The sequence below is a fragment of the Nycticebus coucang genome, chromosome 1 (assembly GCF_027406575.1).
Source record: "Nycticebus coucang isolate mNycCou1 chromosome 1, mNycCou1.pri, whole genome shotgun sequence".
Lineage (NCBI taxonomy): Eukaryota > Metazoa > Chordata > Mammalia > Primates > Lorisidae > Nycticebus > Nycticebus coucang.
This window is the reverse complement of record NC_069780.1, coordinates 92087092-92106831: the sequence shown is the minus strand read 5'-3', so window position 1 is coordinate 92106831 and position 19740 is coordinate 92087092. Positions and strand designations below refer to the sequence as shown.

Below are 19740 nucleotides of genomic sequence, written 5' to 3'. Positions count from 1 at the left end.
AGTTGTTAGATATGGTTGAGAATATTTTCTTAGAAATAATGAATTGGATATAATCAAGAATATTTTCTTGGAAACTGTACAATTGCATGCGAGGAGAGAATGATTTTGGAGAGAGCAAGCACAGGCCCAGGGCAAAATTTTTAGGCAACACCCTTATTTAAGGCATTTAAGGAGAATGATGTGAAGGAAAAGAAATTGGAATCAAATTGTAGCAAGAAAAACGGAGAATAGGAGGTGAACTTTTAGTTGTTTGAAGTATCTTCATGCTATTTCCCATGATTTGCAGTCCCATCACCAGTGTAAAGTGCTCCCTTCTCTCCACATTCCCATCAACAGTGTAAAGTGCTCCCTTCTCTCCACATCTATCGATGCCAGCAACTAATTGTTTTGGGACTTTTTGGTAAGAACCATTCTCTGGCAGGGCGCATTGGGTCACATCTGTCGTTCTAGCACTCTGGGAGGCTGAGGTGGGTGGATTGCCTGAGCTCATGAATTTGAGACCAGCCTGAGCCAGAGTGAGACCCTGTCTCTAAAAATAGCTGGGCTTTGCGGTAGGCACCTGTAGTCCCAGCTACTTGGGAGGCTGAGGCAAGAGAACTGCTTAAGACCAAGAATTTGAGGTTGCTATGAGCTATGGGATGATACAGTGAGACTCTGTCTCAAAAAAAAAAGGTGCAGGTCCAATTTCAGTCTTTTACATGTGGTTGTCCAGTTCTCCCAACACCATTTATTGAATAGGGATTCTCTCCTCTGGTGTATGTTCTTGTTCGGTTTATCAAAGATTAGGTGACTGTAAGATGTTAGTTTCATCTCATGGCTTTGTATTTGGTTCCAGATGTCCATGCCTCTATTTTTGTACCAACACCTTGTTGTTTTGATCACTAGGGCCTTGTAGTACAGCCTAAAGTCTGGTAGGTTGATGCCCCTGGCTTTGTTTTTATTACTAAGAATTGCCTTTGCTATACAGGGTTTTTTCTGGTTCCATACAATGAAGAATTATTTTTTCCAAATCTTAAAAGTATGATATTGGTGTTTTAATGGGGATTGCATTGAATCCGTAGATTTCTTTGGGAAGTATAGACATTTTAACAATGTTCATTCTTCCCAGCCATGAGGATAGTATGGTCTTCCATTTGAAGAGCCAACAATCCCTTATGTGACTGGGCAAGACAGATGAATAGAACCTTCTCTAAAGAAGACAATCAAATGGCTAACAAACATTTGAAAAATGCTCATCATCCCTAATTATCAGAGAAATACAAATCAAAACCACTCTGAGATACCACCTAACCCCAGCAAGAATGGCCCACATCACAAAATATCAAAGCTGCAGATGCTGATGTGAATGTGGAGAGAAAGGAACACTTTATACTGCTGATGGGACCGTAAACTAATACAAACTTTTTGGAAGGTATTATGGAGAATTCTCAAAGAACTCAAATTAATCCTCCCATTTGATCCTGCAATCCCATTACTAGGCATCTACCTAGAAGATAAAAAATCCTTTTATCATAAGGACACTTGCACTAAACTGTTTATCGCAGCTCAATTTACAATCGCCAAAATGTGGAAACAGCCTAAATGCCCACCAACCCATGAATGGATTAACAAACTGTTAATGCCACGGAATACTATTCAGTCATTAAAGGAGATGGAGATTTTACATCTTTTGTATTAACTTGGATGGAGGTGGAACACATTTTTCTTTTTTTATTTATTTTTATTTTTTTAATTTTTTTTTTCATTTCTCTATTTTTTATTGCTTTTAGATGACAACTTATCAAATCACCTTTGGATGCACAATTATTGCCCTGATGTAGTCAAAACACAATTATTAATTAAAGAAATATATCCAGTAATGACTAATACCCATAATCTATACGGAACTAAAAACAACTCAGTAAGAAAAGTAACCCCCATTTAGAAGTGGTCAAAAGATAAGAATAGGCAATTTTTCTAAAGAAGGTATATAATGGCTGACAAAAATATGAAAAAATGCTCAACATCACTCATCATCAGAGAAATGCTAATTTAAACCATCTTACTCCAGTTAGAATGGTCATTATCAAAAAATCTAAAAGCAACAGATGTCAGGGATGTGGTGAAAAGGCAGCACTGTACACTGCTGATGGGAATGTAAATTAGTGTAACCTCTAAGGAAAACTGTATGGTTTTCTCAAAGAACGAAAAGTAGAGTTCTCAAAGAATGAAAAGTAGAGCTACCATTCAATCCAACTTCCCCACTGCCTGGCATCTACCCAAAAGAAAATTCATTATATCAAAAAAGATACCTGCAGTCATATGTTTATTGCAGCACAATTCACAATAGCAATGATATGGAATCAAATTAAGTGACTACCCATGGCCGATTAAAGAAAATATGGTGTGTACACACACATATACACACACAATGAAATACTACTCAGCCATAAAACAGAATGAAATAAAATCTTTTGCAGAAACTTTGATGGAACCAGAGGCCATTTAAAATTACACTAATTTTATGGCCAACCTGTATTAAGTGAAGTAACTTGGGAATAAAAAATCAAATACCATATATTCTCAACTACAGTGGGAGCTAAACTATGGGAATGCGTGGTCATACAGAGTAAAATGATAAATACTGCAGACTCAAAATGGGAGCAGGTGGAAAGAAGGAAGGATTAAAATTACCTATTGGTTGCAAGGTACACTATTTGGGTGATGGGTACACTAAAAGCCCAATCGTCATTGCTAAATAATATATCCATCCAGCAAAATTTCCCTTGTAATCCACAAATCTATTGACATGAACAATACAGGGTGGACATAAAGTTTGTGTGCTATTTTAAATTTCTCTGTGTCAACATCTAAGAAAAAGCAAATGCAAAGGAAACTATTGATTTGCTATTGAAAAGCATAATATGAAGTGTATTTCTATATACAAACATGCATTTATATTTACATGTATATATAATATATATACATTATACTCCAGTGTTTACAGGTAAACATATTATGCTTTTTTTTTTTTATTGTTGGGGATTCATTGAGGGTACAATAAGCCAGGTTACACTGATTGCAATTGTTAGGTAAAGTCCCTCTTGCAATCATGTCTTGCCCCCATAAAGTGTGACACACACCAAGGCCCCACCCGCCTCCCTCCTTCCCTCTTTCTGTTCCCCCCCCATAACCATAATTGTCATTAATTGTCCTCATATCAAAATTGAATACATAGGATTCATGCTTCTCCATTCTTGTGATGCTTTACTAAGAATAATATCTTCCACGTCCATCCAGGTTAATACAAAGGATGTAAAGTCTCCATTTTTTTTAATGGCTGAATAGTATTCCATGGTATACGTATACCACAGCTTGTTAATCCATTCCTGGGTTGGTGGGCATTTAGGCTGTTTCCACATTTTGGCAATGGTAAATTGTGCTGCAATAAACAGTCTAGTACAAGGGTCCTTATGATAAAAGGATTTCTTTCCTTCCGGGTAGATGCCCAGTAATGGGATTGCAGGATCAAATGGGAGGTCTAGCTTGAGTGTTTTGAGGTTTCTCCATACTTCCTTCCAGAAAGGTTGTACTAGTTTGCAGTCCCACCAGCAGTGTAAAAGTGTTCCCTTCTCTCCACGTCCACGCCAGCATCTGCAGTTTTGAGATTTTGTGATGTGGGCCATTCTCACTGGGGTTAGATGATATCTCAGGGTTGTTTTGATTTGCATTTCTCTAATATATAGAGATGATGAACATTTTTTCATGTGTTTGTTAGCCATTCGTCTGTCGTCTTTTGAGAAGGTTCTATTCATGTCTCTTGCCCATTGATATAAGGGATTGTTGGCTTTTTTCATGTGGATTAATTTGAGTTCTCTATAGATCCTAGTTATCAAGCTTTTGTCTGATTGAAAATATGCAAATATCCTTTCCCAATGTGTAGGTTGTCTCTTTGCTTTGGTTATTGTCTCCTTAGCTGTACAGAAGCTTTTCAGTTTAATGAAGTCCCATTTGTTTATTTTTGTTGTTGTTGCAATTGCCATGGCAGTCTTCTTCATGAAGTCTTTCCCCAGGAAAATATCTTCCAGTGTTTTTCCTATGCTTTCTTGGAGGATTTTTATTGTTTCATGCCTTAAGTTTAAGTCCTTTATCCATCTTGAATCAATTTTTGTGAGTGGGGAAAGGTGTGGGTCCAGTTTCAGTCTTTTACATGTAGACATCCAGTTCTCCCAACACCATTTATTGAATCGGGAGTCTTTCCCCCAAGGTATGTTCTTGTTTGGTTTATCAAAGATTAGGTGGTTGTAAAATGTTAGTTTCATTTCTTGGTTTTCAATTCGATTCCAAGTGTCTATGTCTCTGTTTTTGTGCCAGTACCATGCTGTCTTGAGCACTATGGCTTTGTAGTACAGACTAAAATCTGGTATGCTGATGCCCCCAGCTTTATTTTTGTTACAGAGAACTGCCTTAGCTATATGGGGTTTTTTCCAGTTCCATACAAAACGCAGAATCATTTTTTCCAAATCTTGAAAGTATGATGTTGGTATTTTGATAGGAATGGCATTGAATAGGTAGATTGCTTTGGGAAGTATGGACATTTTAACAATGTTGATTCTTCCCATCCATGAGCATGGGATGTTCTTCCATTTGTTAATATCCTCTGCTATTTCCTTTCTGAGGATTTCATAGTTTTCTTTATACAGGTCCTTCACCTCCTTCGTTAGGTATATTCCTAGGTATTTGATTTTCTTTGAGACTATGGTGAAGGGAGTTGTGTCCTTAATTAGCTTCTCATCTTGGCTGTTATTGGTGTACACAAAGGCTACTGACTTGTGGACATTGATTTTATATCCTGAAACATTACTGTATTTTTTGGTGACTTCTAGGAGTCTTGAGGTTGAGTCTTTGGGGTTCTCTAAGTATAAGATCATGTCGTCAGCAAAGAGGGAGAGTTTGACCTCCTCTGCTCCCATTTGGATTCCCTTGATTTCCTTGTCTTGCCTAATTGTATTGGCTAGAACTTCCAGCACTACGTTGAATAGTAAAGGTGACAGAGGGCAACCTTGTCTGGTTCCAGTTCTAAGGGGAAAAGCTTTCAGTTTTACTCCATTCAGTAAAATATTGGCTGTGGGTTTGTCATAGATAGCTTCAATCAGTTTTAGAAATGTGCCACCTATGCCTATACTCTTCAGTGTTCTAATTAGAAAAGGATGCTGGATTTTATCAAATGCTTTTTCTGCATCTATTGAGAGGATCATGTGATCTTTATTTTTGCCTCTGTTAATATGGTGGATAACGTTTATAGACTTGCGTATGTTAAACCAGCCTTGCATCCCTGGGATGAAGCCTACTTGATCATGATGAATGACTTTTTTGATGATAAGCTGTAATCTATTGGCTAGGATTTTGTTGAGAATTTTTGCGTCTATATTCATGAGTGAGATTGGTCTGAAATTCTCCTCTTTGTTTGGGTCTTTTCCTGGTTTTGGTATCAGGGTGATGTTTGCTTCATAGAATGTGTTGGGGAAGATTCCTTCTTCCTCAATTTTTTTGGAATAATTTCTGCAGTACAGGAATAAGCTCTTCCTTGAAGGTTTGATAAAATTCTGGAGTGAAGCCATCTGGACCAGGGCATTTTTTGGTTGGAAGATTTTTTATTGTTTCTTTGATCTCAGTGCTTGACATTGGTCTGTTCAGGAGCTCTATTTCTTCCTGGCTGAGTCTAGGGAGAGGGTGTGGTTCCAAATATTGATCCATTTCTTTCACATTGTCAAATTTCTGGGCATAGAGTTTCTAGTAGTATTTAGAGATGATCTCTTGTATCTCTGTGGGATCAGTTGTTATTTCCCCTTTATCATTTCTGATTGAGGTTACTAGAGATTTTACTTTTCTATTTCTCGTTAGTCTGGCCAATGGTTTATCTATTTTATTTATTTTTTCAAAAAACCAACTCCTTGTTTCATTAATTTTCTGAATGATTCTTTTGTTTTCAATTTCATTGATCTCTGATTTGATTTTGGATATTTCTTTTCTTCTACTGAGTTTAGGCTTAGATTGTTCTTCTTTTTCCAATTCCATAAGATCTCTTGTGAGATTGCTGATGTGTTCTCTTTCTGTTTTTCGAATGTAGGCATCTAAAGCGATGAATTTTCCTCTCAAAACTGCTTTTGCAGTATCCCACAGGTTTTGGTAGCTTGTGTCTTCATTGTTGTTATGCTCAAGGAAGTTAATGATTTCCTGTTTTATTTCTTCCTTCACCCATGTGTTATTCAACAGAAGATTGTTTAGTTTCCATGCCTTTGGGTGGGGTTGAGCATTTTTGTTAGAGTTGAGTTCCACCTTTAGTGCCTTATGGTCTGAGAAGATACAAGGTAACATTTCAATTTTTTGATTATGTTGATATTTGTTTTGTGTCCCAGGATATGATCAATTTTGGAGAATGTTCCATGGGGTGATGAGAAGAATGTATATTCTTTATCTTTGGGATGGAGTGTTCTATATGCATCTATCAAGCACAGTTGTTCTAGGGTCTCATTTAAGTGTCTTATATTCTTGTTTAATTTCTGTTTAGAGGATCTGTCCAGCTCTGTAAGAGGAGTGTTAATGTCCCCTGTTATTATGGTATTATCAGATATCATATTACTCAGACTGAGTAAAGTCTGTTTCAAGAATCTGGGAGCATTTAAATTGGGTGCATAGATATTTATAATTGAAATGTCTTCTTGTTGTATTTTTCCCTTGACCAATATAAAGTGACCATCTTTGTCTTTTTTGACTTTAGTTGATTTAAATCCACATGTATCTGAAAATAAGATTGCAACTCCTCTTTTCTTCTGAATTCCATTTGCCTGAAAAATTGTCTTCCAACCCTTGACTCGGAGCTTTAATTTGTCTTTTGAAGCCAGGTGTGTTTCTTGCAGACAGCAAATGGATGGCTTGTGTTTTTTAATCCACTCAACCAATCTATGTCTCTTCAGTGGGGAATTCAAGCCATTAACAGTTATTGAGATAATTGATAAGTGTGGTAGTATTCTATTCGTCTTATTTTGTGAGAGTCCATTACTTAGTTTTATCTTTTGCATCAGTGTGGAGGTTTGGTTCTGTCCTTTAATTTCTGAGTTCTTACTTTGTTGCTGATCCATTGTGGTGGTCAGTGTGCAGAACAGGTTGAAGTATTTCCTGTAGAGCTGGTCTTGTTGTGGCGAATTTCCTCAATGTTTGTATATCCGTAAATGATTTGATTTCTCCATCAATTTTTAAGCTTAGCTTAGCAGGGTACAGAATTCTGGGCTGGAAATTGTTCTGTTTAAGTAGATTAAAGGTAGATGACCATTGTCTTCTTGCTTGGAAAGTTTCATTAGAGAAGTCTGAGGTCACTCTGATGGATTTGCCCCCTAGGTCAATTGGCGCTTACTCCTGGCAGCTTGCAGAATCTTTTCTTTTGTCTTGACTTTGGACGGGTTCATCACAATGTGTCTTGGAGAAGCTTGGTTAGAGTTGTGGCGACCTGGGGTCCGATAGCCCTCTGAAAGCAGTGTGTCAGAATCTTTGGTGATATTTGGGAAATTTTCTTTTATAATACTCTCTAGTATGGCTTCCATTCCTCTGGGGCATTCTTCTTCCCCTTCTGGAATTCCTTTAACTCGTATGTTGGAACGCTTCATAAAGTCCCATAATTCTGACAGGGAACGTTCTGCTTTCTCTCTCTTCTTTTCTGCCTCTTTTACTATCTGAGTTATCTCAAAAACTTTGTCTTCTACCTCTGAAATTCTTTCTTCTGCATGGTCTAACCTGTTGCTGATACTTTCCATTGCATCTTTAAGTTCCCTGATTGACTGTTTCATTTCCTTCAGCTCTGCTATATCCTTTTTATATTCTTCATATCGTTCATCTCTGATTTGATTCTGTTTTTGGATTTCCTTTTGTTTATTTTCCACTTTATTAGCAGTTTCCTGCATTGTTTCCATCATTTCTTTCATTGTTTTCAACATGTGTATTCTAAATTCCCTTTCTGTCATTCCTAACATTTCTGTATAGGTGGAATCCTCTGCAGTAGCTACGTCATGGTCCCTTGGCGGGGTTGTTCTGGACTGGGTCTTCATGTTGCCTGGAGTTTTCTGCTGATTCTTCCTCATGGGTGATTTCTTTTATCTGTTTCCTTGCCCTAATTTTCCTTTCACTTCCTCTTGCTCTTTAAGTTCTCATGCCTGTGGACTAAGGGTTACAGGACCAGAAGGGTGAGAAGGTTGAAGAGCAAAAAAGGGATGAGAGAAAGGAGAACCGAGTGATAAGGAAAAAAAAAGAAAAATAGAGAAAGGAGAGTGGGTGGGTAAAAGGAATATTGACAAAAAGAAGAGAGGCACAGAAAGAGGGATACAGAGCAATATAGGTGTACAGTAGGGTACTTTGATACAACCTTAAAAAAAAAACCACCTTCTGGGGGTGCCCAGTTGGGTGGTTCCCTTGAGGTCAGCAGCTCTTTGCTAACCTGATCAGACACAGTACCCCACCTCCACCAAGTAGAGAGGAAAGACAAAAATACTATAAATCAAACCAAAACAAGCAAACAGAAAACTTTACGGGATAAAATTGGCTGGAAAAACCAAATAATAGTGGTAGAAACACTGACAAAAATGAAGTTCTAATTATTGAAATAGGCAGCAATGGGAAATTATAATTAAACTAGGAAAATTGAGAAAGAAAAAGGATCTGTATGGAAAAGGTTGAACTTAAAAAACAAAACAACAATCCACAACATCAAAATAAACAAAAAAAAAACAACCAAAGCAAAAAAAAAAAAAAAAACCACAACCAAAAACAAAGCAGTATGTATATGTTATTGAATATTGTCTGGGCAACACGTGGTCTTCTGGGGTATGAGATGTTAATCACAGTTCTGATACGACTGGAGGCTGCTAGTTTCTCAAACCCCAGCAGGTAGACACCCTAAATCTCTCTTCAGCCCACTTAAAAGGCACTTTGAACTTGTTCACTTACTGAGCAGAAGCTTTCTCAGGGAAGTGCTTGTCGCTGGAATCACTGCTGAAGTGGCTATCCACTTAACCTGTGTGTCAAAACTGGTCTCCCTCTGCCCCCGAGGGTTAGGGCTGCAAGGCGGCTCAGACCCCACCCTAAGGCTACTTGGTCGCTGGGTTACCAGCTCCCACCCAATTCCAGCTCTGCGACCCTGAGGGCGGAGCTTGCCAGGGCAGATCGCTCACAATGTCTGCCTGTGACCCAGAGCCAAACATCATTAGCTCCGTCTGGCTCAGCGGCTCAGACTGGGGTCCTAGACAAAGGCCAAAGTTCTCCGCACTCCTGCTCAGGCTCTCCCCAAGGCAGTTCAGCTGAGTGCCAAGTCCAAAGACACCAAAACAGTTCACAGGTAAGGCCTTTCTGGTTTGCAGTCTCGTTGCTACTGAACTTACAGTTGTGGGCGGGTTTAGACAGATTGAACACACGCGACCACTTGCCAGTTTTCCACTGTTTTAGTCCTCCTCTTGGGGTCCAGAAGTCTCTCCCTGACTCCCTGTATCCTCTCAGGGGTGATGATAGGCAGATCCCACCAGCCAGAGATGCCTGGAGTCCTATCTCCCCAGACTCATGATGCCCAGATGCAAGGAAGCTGTTACTCGGCTGCCATCTTGCTCCGCCTCTCCCGGAACACATTTTTCTTAGTAAAGCATCACAAGAATGGAGAAGCAAGAATCCAAAGTATTCAACTCTGACATGAGTATCATAGATGACCTAGTACATGGTGGAGGGTAGGGAATTGGGGGAGGGGGAGAGGGGGGAGGGAGGTAAGGGTCATGGTTTGTGACACACTTCTTTGGAGCGGGAAACAATTATAAGAGTGACTTTACCTAACAGATGCAATCAGTGTAACCTGTTTCTTTGTACCCTCAATGAATCCAAAACAATAAAAAAAGAAACAAAGTAAGAGCCATTCTCACTGAATTAGGTGATATATATCACTGTGGTTTTGATTTGCATTTCCCCCCCAATTAGAGATGTTGAGCATTTTTTCATCTGTGTGTTGCCCATTAGTTTATGTTCATTTGAAAACTTTCTGTTCACATCTTTAGCCTACTTTTTAATGGGATTCTTTGATTTATTCTTGATTATTTGCTGAAGTTATTGGTGGATGCTGGTTATCAGCTCTTTATTGGATGTATGGCACGCAAATATTTTCTGTATGTTGTCTGCTCTATTGATTGTCTTTGGCTGTGCAGAAAATTTTTAATTGAATTAGGTCCCCCCAAATTTATTTTTGTTGTTGCTGCTGTGATTGCTTTTGGGGTCTTCATCATAAATTCTTTCCCTAGACTGGTATCTGTAAGAGTTTTTCTAACATTTTCATTTAGAATTCTTACAGTTTCATGTTAGGCTTAAGTCTTTTATCCATCGTGAATTAATTTTTGTGAATAGTGAGAGATGCAAATCTCTTTTCTGTCTTTTACTTGTGGCTATCCAGTTTTCCCAGCACAGCGTATTGAAGAGATTCTTTTCTCCAGTGTATGTTTTTATCAGCTTTGTTGAAAATCAGACAGGAATATGTGGACAGTTTTATTTTTGGATTCTCTACTCTGATCCATAGGTCAATGTCTTGGTTTTTTGTGCTAGTACCATGCTATTTTGTTTACTATGGCCTTGTAGGATAGCTCAAAGTCTGGTAAAGTGATGACTCCCACTGTTATTACATAAAGTTATGTTGGCTATTTGGGGTCTTTTCTGGTTCCATATTAAGCATACAACTATTTTTTCTAAGTCTGCAATAAGTGACACTGGGAGATACCTCAAAAAACTAAAAGTGGACCTAACCTACCACTTGATTTAGCAATCCCAGTGCTAGGTATTTCCCCAAGGAAAGAAAGTCATTGTGTCAAGGACACTTGCACTCAAATGTTTATAACATTATCAGTCACAAAGATATGACCATGTGACCATAAACATGAGTGGATTAATAAAATGTGGTATCTGTATGCCATGGAGTACTACTCATCCATAAAAAAATGGTAATCTAGTATCTTTTGTACCACCTTGGAAAGAACTGGAAACCAATCTTCTAAGTGAAGGTATTACAAGAAGGGAGAAACAAGCACCATATGTACTCAATACTAAACTGAAACTAGTTGATCAACATTTATGTGCATGTATGGAAGCAAAACTCAATGGGAATCAAATAGATGGGAGAGGAGATGGGTTGGATAAATTCACATCTAAGTGGTAGCTTTCTGGGTAGAGCACTTATAACTTTGATTTGAAATGTATGAAACAAATTATGTAACCAAACATGCGTGCCCCTGTAATATTCTGAAATGAATATAAATAAATTTAAAAAGGGGGGGGAATAGAAATAGTAAACAAGGAAAAAAAATAACCAGAATAAAAAGTTATAAAAGTATGAATACTTCAGCTTGATTAAAGCTGTAATAAAACATATTATGGTATTAAATTACCTTTTTCCTTTTCAACAGGTCCCAGGGAACACTGTCAGAATCTCAATAACCCTACTCAATAACCCTGCCAAGTAGATCTCAGTTACTGAAGGAATTGTGGATTCTGGTAAGGGTAGTTCAACTGGGAACTATTTTCATTTTACCTGATGATAGCAAAAATATTTTTAAAAATTTTGTCTCTGTCTTTAATATTTTATGGTACCTCAAAATCACATCATTTTCATTGTATATTTCTGTGGATTTAAGCGATTAGAGAGAATTAGTTCTAATACCAGGGTATAACTTGAAAAAGCTTATTATCCCGAGTCAATCCATTATAAAATTTCATCAGTTTTATCTTTGATAATGTATTTTATGAAGTAAAAGCAGACAAGTCGGCTGAAATCCTGCATTGATCATTTCATCTATCGTAGGTAGAAGTGTCAATAAATTAATTTCACTAGATAAGATAGTATATTAAAGGTTTTATGGTTGTTTTATGACCATGTCTTGTTAAAGAATGTTTGAATTTTCTGGCAAAATAAATTATAGAAAAGATATATGTACATTGTGTTATATCTTGGTGGCTGTGATTGTAATTATTGAATAGCAACTATTCAGCATGTGCATGCACATAAAGACTTTGAAAGAGATTTCAGGAGATTGCAAAATTCAATGTTTTTCTGTTTATATTGATATTAATAAAGATATTAATAACTCATACTTGTTAAAACTGTAGCATCAATAAAGTTACTATTGTCCTTTGTAATAATTTTAGTTAGGTGGCAAGTCCCATGTGACTTTCCCAGAAGTTCTCTAATTCATATTAATTCACAATGTCAAAATAGCATTCAATTGGTAGAAAAAATCCAGAATGAAATTATGGATTAGCATAAATTCTCATTTAAAAACATATTTCAAAAATAATTTGCCATTTAATTTGAACAATTTATAGTATTCATGTGGCATCTAAATTATAAGAAAACCTTGACTTTGTTGTGGAGTAAAATATTTTAGAATGACTTTATATAGCTACATTTATATTTTTATATAGATACATTTATATTTCACCTTTTTTGGTAGTAGTGGTGGTATTGGTATATCATTCTTTAAATTTTACCAAATTATTTACATGATTTAATTTCCAAACATTAAGGAGATACCTATTTTTCTACACATTGAACTGGCCAGGAAGGTAATATCTCAGGATCCACTCTTCTTGGCTGGACTAATTACACAGAAAAGAGGACACTTTGGAGGGACAGTACCTGCAACATGGAGCCTAGTATGGAGAGAATCTGCTTAAAGGCATGGACCTCATCCATAGCCCATGAGTTCAGTCGTGAGAGGTAAACAAAGCAAGACTCTGATGGGTGTAAGAAAGACGATGAACAGAGAAGTCAAGCAGTTAGCCATGTGGACAGATTTTACTCTGTAGCAAATTCCTGGACCTTAAAGCCACATTCTAGATATTTGAGGTATTGAGAAAAATGGCAAGGCTTTACCCTCAAAGCGATTATGTCACTGGGCAGGTTAATGAGACAGCAATTCCAGAATAATGAGCAAGACTGAGATTTGATCATAAATACCTTTGAACAGTAGGGATGATGTTTATGACATAATGAGAAACTCAGTTATGACAGTTCTACCCTAAGGTAAGATTTAAGAGAGTAGGTTTGCTGATAAAATTTATTCATTTATTCAACACATTAACAGGGCTGCTATTAAGTTCCAGATACTGTGTTATGATTCCAAGCTCAAAGTGTTGCTTCTTAGATGCTTAAAGACCTCTTATGTAAGGCTAGGATTACTTCTAAGACAGAGTTGAGGCTGTAAATGGGCTTCCAGGGGAAGTTCTGTGCACGGAGGGATTAACAAGGGCCTGGAAGTCTGATACTCACCATGCTGAAGGAAATTCATGCTAACAATTGAAAAAGTTTTATAAAATGGTTAATAATCCAGTACAAGCGTATACATGCTTCCATGTGTATACACATGTGGTTGTATAACTACTATAGCATCTTGTACTGAAATTAAAGATGCAGCTAAAGTTGTATCGAAGGTTTCTTAAACTTAAATATTCTTTGACCAGCTAATCAAAGGAGAATTTATTTCATTATCATAATTCAATATAATATATTAGAAAACATTTTTATATGATACTATGCCAGGTATAGATTTTTAATGTAATACATTAAACATGTTATTCATGGCTTAAGGGAATAACCACATCTAAAAATAATCTATTTCAAAGAAACAGTAAATCAGTTAGCGGCTGCATATAGGCCAAGGGTGAGTTTTTGTTTTAGAAATAGTACTTCAAACCCTTAAAATATGAGAGATAGGGATTTGGACTTTTTATTCGTGTTTATTATTCTTTGCTTTTAATGTTTCTGTGTCTGATCATTATCTTATATACTTTTTTGTTCTCCTATGACTTTATATGTTATTTTGTCATTATGTGTGTGTGTATATGACATGGCTTTATAAACACTAGATACCTAAGTAGACCTAGCTATAATCCCAGGAATAATATTTAAGCACTGTAAGGAATTTTTGGAGTTCTCTACAGCTATGGACATAAATGTAGCACGATGACGCTTTATATTAACCTTCAAAAATTAGCAACCATTTTCGTTTGGCATTCAAGTAAAGGCAGTGATTAGAAACAAAAAGTGATGAATGAAAATGATGTTACTTGATTAAAATTAGGTTTCACTAAAATTAGTACTGACTTTCCTCTTTGTGAACTAATCAAGCTTGCCACAGGAGTGTTTGCCTTCTTTTCTTTAGAATAGATTGTACGAAAATGAAATAACATAATGGCTTAATTCTTCCAAAATTTTTCACTGGTCAGTCAGCCTGTTAAATATTTTATGTCTTTATATGAGAACTTGCAACATCTATTGATGATGTGACTAGGGATAGTTCAATCATTTTCATTGCAATTATAGTGTTAAAGCATTTAAGTTGTCTGAAATTAGTCATAAGGACCTGGGAGTAGAATTGCTTGTAGATTTGAGAACTTATTTTTCTGTCAGAATTTATTAATTACCATTATGGGCCTGACTTGTAATATTAGAGAGGTTCATGAAAAAGTAGATAGAAGAAGAAACAGGTTTTTGGATAGTTTAATGTTAGATATTTATATGTAATTTAGGCGGAGAGCTAGGAGCAAAAGACAAATAGTATGGTCTAGAGCCACGAATTTATACTCTCCAATGCAAATCAAAATGTCTACACTCGCATATAACTCTAATTCTGTTCTCCCGCTTAGGATTGTGTGTGTCAGTACTTCCGAGTATCCTTTTCACACGTATCTACTAAAATTAAAAGATGACATGTTAACTGTTCTAAAATTTAAACAATTCATATGATAGATTTGTTCTATTTTGGTCCAGATTGCAGAAGTATGTACAAGGGGAAAAGGAGAGGAAAATCTACCAAGACTCTAACAACTGGACTTTCTAAATTTTAGCATGCTATTAAAAAAAAATAAAAAATTGGCCATTTCTTCATCAATGGTGTTATGGAAAAAGCCATAGGATCATATGTAAGAAGTACTGTGGAAGAAATTTCACATGGGGTGACGTGTACTATTCTTCACCTCAAAATATCTTACTATTTTTTCTCCTTCTTAAAAAAGTATTTTTATGCTTTTCTTGCTTTACCAAAAACACATAGAATTAAAGGAAGGGATAGAATTGGAATAGAATTTTACAAGCTGAAGAAAATACAACAGTTCTTCTGCTCCAGATTTTAAGTCGTGGACTTTTATATTCACCCACATCCTATTCTCTTGGAGGGGGTTCTGCTGGTTCTAAGGAGAAAACATGTTTCTCCAGCATTTGACTTCTATTTTTACATCTATGTTCCTGATATTTTCTAGGCAGCAATGTTTCAGGAATAAGATCATTTTGATATTCTGAAATTAAGAAATTTCAGTACTAAGTTTGTTTCAGTTAATACTTTATTATCTCCCAAATATTACACTGCACAATAAAACCAAATACACATTTTAACTTTATCAATATTAATAATAATAATGGTAGTAGTAGTATTACCAAGTCCCTCTGGAGGAAGTTGTTCCCTGGGTCTTGGCTCCCAGCATCAAAGAATGAACCCTGTTGCCTTGGGATGACCAGTGATCACAAACACAAAGTAATCACCTTCACATTTTTGCAGAACAAAAGGAAACAAACTTGACAGAGAATATCCACAGGGTTCCCTTTCCCTAAGTAGAAAGGAGGCCCCAATATTTTATTAATAAACTTCCTTGCTCTTTGGCTATACTTTCTATTGGTTATGAATCAAAACCTTTCGCTAGAAAGCAAGTTAATCTCCTAGACAGAGATGGAGATGAGTGGTGGAAAAAGGAAGAATATATAGTCATTTAAAATGATCCATGGCTGTTTGAAATGTCTTTGCGTTCCCTATACCTTGAGTACTATATATATATATATATATATATATAAAACATTTATATGAATAATCACATATGCATGTACATACATAAATATTTATATATATGTTTAACTAGAAAAATTTTATAATTTCTTATTCTGTCTGCTTTGTGTCTTATCTTTTCTTATTTTTATGTTTTTGCACTGAACTTTGGGAGAATTCTTTGGGTAAACCTTTCATTTTTGTAATAGTGGTTTTCAGTTGCATTTGGTCTATTCAGTTTATTTTGTTTGTCCATGTACTTATTTTCTGACTTATTTATATTGGAGTAAACAGCCCTCTCCAACAATTCTAATAGCTACTTTTTTCCCCTTATAACAATCTATTGTTGCTGATTTGTGGAAGTGATATCTCTGAATATCTCTGAGAATATCTATTATGTTTATTCACTCTTCAGCTTTGTTCATTCTATTTTTTAGGGATTGGTGTTTTCAAATATGGCTGTTTGCATAAATGGCTAAGTCAGACTTCTTTTATTCTTAATGTTAATTTTTTTTTCAACTTTTTGGTGATTTGAGATTATCTACTCATATTTGTGGTGAAAAATTTAGATTAAATAGTATCGGCAGCTGCTTTGTTTCCTGAAATCCAAATGTAGAGTATAGAAAACTCATTTGGTTGCTCTCATTGGCTGGAGGGGTAGAATGTACTGCAGATGGCAGGATGGCTAGGCAATGTGTCTTCTGAGCGCTGGGCTTCCCTGCCTCTTCTGTTGGCCATAGCTGGGACCCATTTGACGATTTTTTTTTTTTTATTGTTGGGGATTCATTGAGGGTACAAGATGTGTCCCATTTGAGAGTTTTAAGCCACTGTTATTTTTGTAACTTTAACAATATGTACCTAGATAGGGTGAAGTTTAAAAAGAATTATCTGATTTATATTCAAATAGTTAAAAAGCATATAACATGTGTATAAAATAAGTACAAATGCATTGATATAAACAAAAACAAAAGAATTACTGGTCATCTGCTAGGTTCCAGATAATGTTCCAAACAGACAGAAAGCTGATTAAAAGGAACAATAGGAATGGGAGTTATAGAGAAAGTGGATAAATGTAAGGAGATGGTAAACTGTAGTAGAAGAGGGAGTTGCTATTATCTCAGTTTTCATATATTCTGGTAATATTTTTGTTTTCCTGAGCTCAGTTCAAGTTTATATAAAGGCGTATACTGTAAAGGATATACCTGTCATGCTCACAACAGGTCTGTAGTTCTCCAGATAGATGTCAACATCTACACCATTGAATAGTACTAGTAGTTACACTTTGCTTTCCTGAGTGAACTCTAGGTCACTCTCTCTCAAGGAGTGGTACACTTCACCCTCATAGGTGGAATTTCTGAAACATACAGATGCATGGTCCACATATCACAATTTATGGTTCAGATGAATGGCGGTGAAGCCCACATCTATCTTTTTGAAAATGTCTACTTACAATTTTGATGGGCACCTTAAATTGAGAATCACTGCCCTATGCAGAAGAAAACAGCATAAGGGAGAGAAAATATATAAGGATAATATAAGAAAAAAATAAGACAATGAATAGATCAAATAGTGAGGTGACTTGACTATATAAGATGCACTATGTAATAGTTAATTTTATAACCATTAATTGTGTAAACTATTGCTTCAGTTGCAATTTTTTGGTGTATTAACAGTTTTGCCATCAGTTACTCCCCCTCCCTGAAAGGTGGAATGACTTTGAAATTTACTCAGGTTAAGGAAACATTGAAAACAGAAAATAATAGTTATGCTTAAATTCGTGAAATGCATTAAAACCATTATGAAATATTTCAAATGAGTGCTCAGGCCTGATAAATTTGGTGAAAACTGTAAGTATTTTTAATTAATAAAAAATGCCAAGCTGTTTTTCAATATGGCCGTACCATTTCGTAATCTTATTAGTAAAAAAAAGGTGAGTTCCTGTTGCTTCCAATTCTCACCAGCACTTGGTTTAGCCAGTGTGTATATATACATACAAATTTCAGCCATGCTAGTCTGAATGTAATGGAAAATATAAAAATGTAAATTAACTCACAGGAAGAAATGATAGCTTTCCTTCCCGGTTAGTAGGCACACTCTGTCATTTGATCTTTATTACAGAGTAGGATGACCTGAGGGAAAAATGAAGTCATAGTACATTTTTGCATGGTTTTTCCATGTTTGCCACTTTTGATTTCAGTTATGCAAAGGAAAACACACACACACAAAAAAAAACAAAAATACAAAACCCGAAACCCTCCTTATAGGGATATCAGTCTTGTCACAGGACATCAGGTAATTTGGATACCGTGGGCAAACAGAAATAAGCATTTGGGGAAGTTATTTGAGTTTTTATAATTACATAACACTTGATTTTTACAAAGTTTCTCTCAGAAACATATTGACAAAAGAGAATAAATTTAGGACATAGAAATATCTATTCAGTGAACAAATGTTTCTGAAATGTCTACTTTATGAAAGACATTTCTTGAGCACTGCTGCGGACGCTGAGTAGAATGTAATTTGGTACAGGCAGGTGGGGCAGTTCTACAGTTATCGCGGATCTAAGTCGATTGTGGAGTGCGCTGTCAGAGACACACAGTGTGGAGCCCTGAGGTGGGAAGTCGAGCAAAGACAGCTGTTAGGGGGAAGTCATAGTGACAACAGTGAAACAGATTTGGCCCCGAAAGAATGTATGAGGATCTATTTGTGTTGTTTTTATTTTTAGTCATAAAATTAATAAGTTTTGAAAATCCAGAGGCTTGCAAATGCTAAAAAACCCCTAAAATTCCACTATCCAAAATATCACAATCAACACTGAGTATCTTTCCTTAACTTTTCTCTATATTGCTTAGTGTATGTGAGAAACTAGTATGCATAGAATTTTATAGCTGCTTTTTAAATTAAATGTTATACTACTTAAAAATAAATGGCTTAGAATTACACTGTATTGAAAACATTCTTTGTAACCCTAATGCTAATGGTTGTTGATTTCACCATTCTGTTTTTTTTGCTAACATTTTTTTTAAACTTTATTCAAATTAGTATAAGGGTATGATATTTAGGTGCTATACTTCTCATTTCCAGGATAAAGTTCCATTTGTAGAAGAGCCCCTCACGCAGGGGACGTTTTATACACTCTCACAGTGTGCACATTAGGTGAGATCCACCTCGTTCCCTCCTTCTGCCATACATCCTCCCCTTTGCCTGCTCTCGCTTCCCTCTACCCCTGAACTGGACTATAATAGTGTTTTATTATTCTTAGGAATATGTAATTTTTTAATATATTGATTTCATATTAGTATACAATACATTGAATATTTATTTTTCCATTCTTGTGATACTTTACTAAGAAGAATGTATTTCAGCTCCATCCAGGTAAATGTACTTACCCTTTACATGAATGGAAGGGATTCTGAATATTATGTTAACTATTTGTTCTTATGAATTTTATTTTCTATTCTTCCTTCAGATCTCAGTTGGCTCTCTGATTATTTCACTTCTTCCAACTATCGTAGTAGGCATTTCTCCTTATTGGAGTTATAATTTTAATTTTATTTGTGTAATTTCTCATTTAATGTCAGGTTTATCCATTACATATCTGTCAGTGCTGGTGTTTTGGAACACAAACTATTTCATTATGTTTGCTCTAGCTTATAAATTTAGCATAATAATAAATAAATTCTCAGATGTTCTCAAGAATGGTTTCAGTGTAGATGTAATGTTCTTATTGTCAAAAAATCTTCAACAAATTCATAGACTAGTTTTATACACCCTAAATCTAGTGCACAAAACATGATAATGGCCATTACTATGTGTCTAAAATTCTGGAAATACACATTTTGAATGTTAAAATCAATTCTGAAAGGAGTGAGAGGTT

The 19740-nt window shown here is 35.9% G+C and overlaps 1 protein-coding gene across 3 annotated transcripts in view; it reads left to right on the top strand.

Annotated features, from left to right (window-relative positions):
- MARCHF1 (membrane associated ring-CH-type finger 1) overlaps nt 1-19740 on the top strand; it is a 967912-nt gene that overhangs the window by 181033 nt on the left and 767139 nt on the right. For all 3 annotated transcript variants that reach the window (XM_053583965.1, XM_053583959.1, XM_053583949.1), the window contains exon 2: nt 11457-11544. The gene's annotated coding sequence lies outside the window, so the exon portion shown is untranslated. The remainder of the gene's footprint in view (nt 1-11456; nt 11545-19740) is intronic.